Source organism: Solanum tuberosum, unplaced genomic scaffold (genome assembly GCF_000226075.1).
Source record: "Solanum tuberosum cultivar DM 1-3 516 R44 unplaced genomic scaffold, SolTub_3.0 scf00033, whole genome shotgun sequence".
Lineage (NCBI taxonomy): Eukaryota > Viridiplantae > Streptophyta > Magnoliopsida > Solanales > Solanaceae > Solanum > Solanum tuberosum.
In genome coordinates, this window is record NW_006238959.1 from 1117899 (window position 1) to 1124337 (window position 6439).

The 6439-nt window shown below is 31.7% G+C and overlaps 1 protein-coding gene across 1 annotated transcript in view; it reads right to left on the reverse strand.

Moving 5' to 3' along the window:
• Positions 1-4332: 4332 nt before the first annotated feature.
• Positions 4333-6439, reverse strand: part of LOC102577599 (uncharacterized) — a gene marked incomplete at its 5' end in the record, with an annotated part of 8625 nt that continues 6518 nt past the window's right edge. Inside the window, 1 exon segment of the mRNA NM_001288372.1 lies at positions 4333-4669.

Genomic DNA, 6439 nt, shown 5'->3' on the forward strand with positions numbered 1-6439 from the left:
TATCACCCATTAAATCGAAGGCCTGCGAGTCTAGTTTTCAACGCACAAAACCCCGTATCAAACGACATCAGAGCAAAAACTTATGAGGGTTTTACTAGGTACTGCCGGGGCATAATCCGGATCGGATCCGGGTCGGGTCAAAAATATGGTATGTCGGCTTATTTAACGTTTTAAGCCATGAAAACATTCCATTTCAGTTCCAAACCAGAGAGAGAGCTTACGAGAGAGTTCCTATGGAGTTCTAGCATGATGAAGGTTAGTTTTTGACGATTTCTACCATTAAACATTGCCCCCGTGCCTAGAAACGTAATCCCTACACGTGGCAATCGTTTTTCCCTTCTATTAGCTGCGTTTGGAGCTGGTTTTTGAAGATATAAATTTGTAGTTATTGGTGTTTCTTCAAGGTTTACACTTGGTTAAATAAGGTAATCATTTCGGGACCCTTTTATGGTTGTTTTTATGAATTTCTATGGACGTTTCGACAAGTTGGGGTAATATGGCAAATCTGCCGATTTGAGATTAATTATGAACTGTTATAGATGATCAACAAATTTAATTATTAATAAAGGGATAATTTCAGAGACCTCCCTCTAGGTTTCGCTCTATAACACTCATCTCCCATGTGGTTTACGATATTACGTCTACCTCCCTTTATTTTCATTTTCTTGTAACCATTCTTTAAACCTATTTAAAATAAATATAAATTAATTTAGATTTGATAATTTTACCCTTCTATATGCAAGCTTAGATCTAATTTTCAACGATTTATCTCTATTTCTTGGATCATTTTTCTTCTTCGCTCGTGGAAATGTTTAACTAGAACAAAATCTGATCGTTGAATTTCTCTCTTGGAGAGTTCATTTTTATCTTCGATTTGAAGAAATTGTTGCCGGAAAATGATGGGTTATTGTGGGGGAAAAAATCATCAGTGAATTGGTAAAGGTAAAATGGAGATGAAGAGTTAACATTTGGTGAAAATGGTGGGTCAGCTTGAATAAAGACTTTGATCTTTGTTTGATAAAAAACACACATATATATAATAGTATTAATGTATTTGTGCTGATTTATTTTTAAAGTATTTGTTAAATGAGTTATTTTTATATAACATTTATTAATATGAAGAAATTAATAAGGGTAAAATTGTCAAATCTAAATTAATTTATATTTATTTTAAATAGGTTTAAAGAATGGTTACAAGAAAATGAAAATAAGGGAGGTAGATGTAATATCGTAAATCACAGGGGAGGTGAGTGTTATAGAACGAAACCTGGAGGGAGGTCTTTGAAATTATCCCTTTAATAAATTAATAATTAAGTAATACTATAGGGTCAAAACGGTAAATCAACTTTGGGTTAAACTCTTCCCACTTATAGTAATATATGATGATACGATGATTGAAACTAATTGTTAAATATGTTTAGGAAAAAAATCTCTTTAATTTATATTTTCAATGTTTAAAGAGTTCACATGATTTTGTAACCTTCTATATTTCGGCATGTAATTTATTTTCTACTCATATTATGTTTTATTCCTATGGAACATTATTTTACTAATTATTATAAAGAAATAAATATCATGCTACTAATTCAACTATTTTATGATAGTTTTTATCATGTCGAATTTGTCAAAGTTTTAATTTATGATGACTTCTAAAAACTCAATCTGCCTTAGTATATATGTTAATAAAATCAAATGGTTGTTGTAATTCTTATTCCCCATTCCTAAGCCCTACTGTAATTCTTATGTTGTTTGTGATGTTGATAGGAGTATTTATGTGGAGGATATGGAATGTTATGCTCAGATGCGATACGATAAAAACATATACGAATAAAAGTGAGGAAAATCATAGAAGGTCAAACTCACAGAAAAATAGGCTGAAGATGTAACTTGTAGTAATTTGTAAGTTACAGTCTTAGCTAATACTTAGGACGAACCTCAAATAAAATAAGAAGCGAGTTTCTACAAGAAGATAACTTTGATGAAGCAAAGATAGTGGAAGTATTGCTAGACAAGTTTGAAATTTCTTTGGGGACAATTGTGAAATACATCAAAGTGAAATATGAGCACCTCAAGCAAAATGCAATGAGAATTGAGATGGTGGATTGCCAAGGACAACAATGAAGTTCATGATTTCATTCTTCAATATTTGCCAACAAGATGCACAATCAGATTTGAAAATAGAAAAATGTAGTTATCCAACAAGTGAATAATATTATTTCTATGTCTATTAAATGTCATTTCACTAATTTCCTTTTTCTTCTACTTCAATACAGGACGATTGAAAAGCTGACTAATATTGAGTAAATTTGGCAAGCTCTCTGGATAGGAAATTACAACTGCAAGCACATTCTTAGGGAAGGTAATTGGACTAACTGCTGTTATATTGGCTAATATAGGTGAGGAATCAAAAGAGTATACTATCTACAATGAAGTTAGAATAAAATGGTATTTCCCATTTCAGATTCAGAACTAAAAAGAAGATGTTTGGCTACACAATGAAAATTGACAAACATGCCTTTTTGGTGGTTTCTGCACTGGCTAGTCTTCCTAAATGTCGTACATGATAGTATAGCTGCTTCAGAAGTCAGTTTTTAATGTATAAAGGGATCATATTACATAATTTCAATATTCACATTGATATGGAGGCTAAGATTTATGTTCTCCTCTCCTCTGTGTAATTATTGATTTTTGATAAATATACATGTTGAAATCAAAACTGAACTCCTTTATAGAATGGCTATTTATTTACTTAAAAAAAAAATTAATAGCCTTTTTCTAAGTGTGCATTTAAAAAAAGTTTTTGGAAGAATATACATGCTTCTAGAGTATATGAGAAATATTTTTCAATAGCTAAGAAAAGTAATTTCTCCAAAAAGTAGGTTTTTGAAAAGCACTTCTTGAAAAAAAATAATACACTAACGGGCCGTTTGGTTACTGGTTAGAGTTATGCATGTATTAGTTATACATAGTTTAGTTATACATAATTTAGTTATGCAGAGTTTAGTTATGCAGGTATTAGTTATGCAAGGTTTAGTTATGCAGGGTTTAGTTATGCAGGTATTAGTTATGCAGGGCTTAGTTATGCTAAGTTTAATTATGCGGGTATTAGCCATGCGGATATTAGTTATGTAGGTATTATTTAGTTATGTAGAGATTACAATACATGAATTATTAACTATTATATTAAACTTGTTGTAAATTATTAATATATATTATTTACAAAATAATAATACATGCTAATAAAATGTGGAATATATTGAATAATATACAATGCTAATATATTATTTTTTAATCAACATTGGACCATGTCCATAATATTCATCAAATAAAAATGTGTCCAAACAAGGTCCAAGAGTGACCAAGTCAGTCAACAAAATAGACAAAACAAAAACAACTAAACTGAAAAATAATCTAATTTGGAAACAAAAAAAATCCTTAACTGATAGAACAACCCCAACATAATGCTAATATTTGATTAGCATATGTACCGTCAAAAAATATACAATCAAATTTCTAATATTAAAAAAATATTTCTATTTGCATAAATAAATAAAAACGGTAAGTATATAAAATAATTATATAGGAAACAATAAAGTTTCCAATAAAAAAAATAAAAAAAATTAAAAGAAATGAAAATGATCTATATATAAAAAGAAATAAAAACAACAAACGTATATAGGAAACAATAAAGTTTCCAATAAAAAAAATAAAAAAAATTAAAAGAAATGAAAATGATCTATATATAAAAAGAAATAAAAACAACAAACGTATATAGAAACAGTAAAGTTTCCAATTAAAAAATAAATAAAAAATTAATAGGGTAAATATGTAATTTATCATTTTAATATATATATATAACTAATACCTACATAACTTATTACACCTTCTACCCTGTATAACTTTATACATAGATTCCCTCATAAATTATGTTGGTATTAATTATGTAGGACTACAAAAAATGCAACCAAACACCGTATAAATTAATACATGAATAACTTTTATACAACATTTAAATTCTTACCAACCAAACATGGTATAAGTTATGTTGACTTTTATACCTAATACAAAACTTCTACCAAACACAGTAAAACTAATGCAACTTTTTATACATGAATAAGATGTCTCTTATACAGTAACCAAACGACCCCTAAGAGACTTTTAAATAGTTTAGGCAAACACTAATTGCTAACTCAAAGTACTTTTTAAATTTATTCACCAAACACAGATGGCTTCTCACCACAAATACTTTTTTGAAACAACACAATTTCAAAATAAGCAAATTTTAGAAGTTTGGACAAACACGCTATCAATAGACCATCTTGGTTTCTTAACTTTCTTTTCAACATTTGGTTGCCTTCCTGAAGGCACTTGGATTGATAAGTTAACAAGGCAAATATACTACAAAGGTCTACAATGGCCCTTGTTTCATTTAGTTCATACAAATTCTAAAGGAGTTTGAAGATGCTTTAGAAATATGAGCTTGCTCTGAAAAGTCATAATGACATTACAGAAACCATAAAGCTAGTAACTCCATACTTCAGCTGTACAAGCAGTTCTGCATCATGAATCCCATTCCATATGTCGTCTCGGACAGTACGCAGGAAAAAGTGTACCTCCTCCCACTGCACGAAGAGTCAAGTTGCTATCTCTTCCTGCGCTTCAACTCCACCTAGTCATTGAATCAGAGACGGCTTAGCTAAAATGTTTACAAGCGACAGACAAATTGGATTTTAAGATTCATAAAAGACTATATTTCAAGTAGTTCTCCCTCAAAACACACAGAAATATGTACAAGCATATTACGAGTCTGAATACTCATCAGCACGTCAGAAATAAGACACATTTGAATAAATATGACAACTTGTTTTCGTTCAGCCAGATTACTGAACCAATCTAACAGCCAACCTGCGTGACAAACCCAACTACCAAACAATGACCCTCTTATTTTCCATCAATTTCTGTTATCCAACATCCACTTGCCATAGGCAGGGAAGAGGTTTCAATCAGAGTCAGTCTATCATATGACAACTAAAATTCCCCAACTCAACCCCTTTGTTTTCTTCCCATCAACAGCCATTCATCCACTACCTACAACACCTCAGCCATTTCCAGCAATTCTCTCTCCTTTTGACTTAATTTTTTATTAAATGTTCAATGTCACATCAAAAGTAACACATGACACCACAATAACTAAAGATTCTAGCACAAGTACACAAAAAATTCAGCTGGTACAGAAACCCAATGGTACTTGATACCATAAAAATAGGGATACCTGCACCTTATCATGGGCTGCTTCTAAGTAAGCAATTACACACTGCTTGTCCCAAATCAATTTTCCTGGATTGTTTTGAAATACATCCACTTCCCTAGACAGAAACTTCTTCCAACACTATACAATAAGACAACACACATCCAGTGTTATTATTGAAGTTCAGATTCATCAAAGAGTTATTATTATCTTCATTTTACCGTTTGTTTACATAAAACGATACTTCATCTCATGCATTATTATCCAATTTGTAGGTTGGATAAGTCAAACTACGATACTTAAATGGGACTGAGGAAGTATTGTTAATGTTTGTTAAAGATTTTAACTTTGAGGTGAATCAACAGCAAACCATTGTAATCCCATAGGTATCTGGGAAAGTTGGAGTGTACGCAATCCTTACTCCTACCTTTGAGAACATAAGAGTCATAGAGAGGTTGTTTCAAATAAACCCTCAACTCCTGACTGAACGAATAGTGGACAAAAAGGCAGTAGCAACAAGCAAAAACAACAACAAGATCAAAAGATATTGCTCTAGAAACCCCGTGATAGCTAACTGGCCCTGGAAACTCATTTGGAGGACCAAGCTACCACCTAAGATAGTTTTTTTTACCTGGATAGCTCTATATGAGGCATGTCTCACCCAAGACAACATAAAGAAAAGAAAAATCCAATTCCCAAACAGATGCTATATGTGCAAAAAAGAGGCTGAAACCCCCAGACACCTTCTTCTTCATTGTGAGGTGGCCTCAGAATTATGGAGCATGTTTTTTTGTCTCTCTGGCATTTGGACCACACCCCTCACTGTTAAGGATGCATATGAGAGTTGGAGTCTATGGAAAGTTGACAAAGCCATCAAGAAGATCTGGATTATGATACCTGCTTGTATTTTTTGGAGTATTTGGTTGGAGAGGAACAAGAGATGTTTTGATGGAGAGTCAACTGCTTTAGGCATTTTGAAGACTAGGTGCACTGAAAATTTGTTTAGTTGGACCAACTTGTATCCTGCTGTTAATGCAGAACAACTTCAGGATTTTACTAACTCATTAGCTCTGGCTTAGATAGTTTGTATAGTTAGCCAGAGATTTTTTTGTAAGCTCAAATGCCATATCTTGTAAATTTTGCATCTTCTTGATGCTGTTATTAATACCACTTATCTTATCAAAAAAAAGA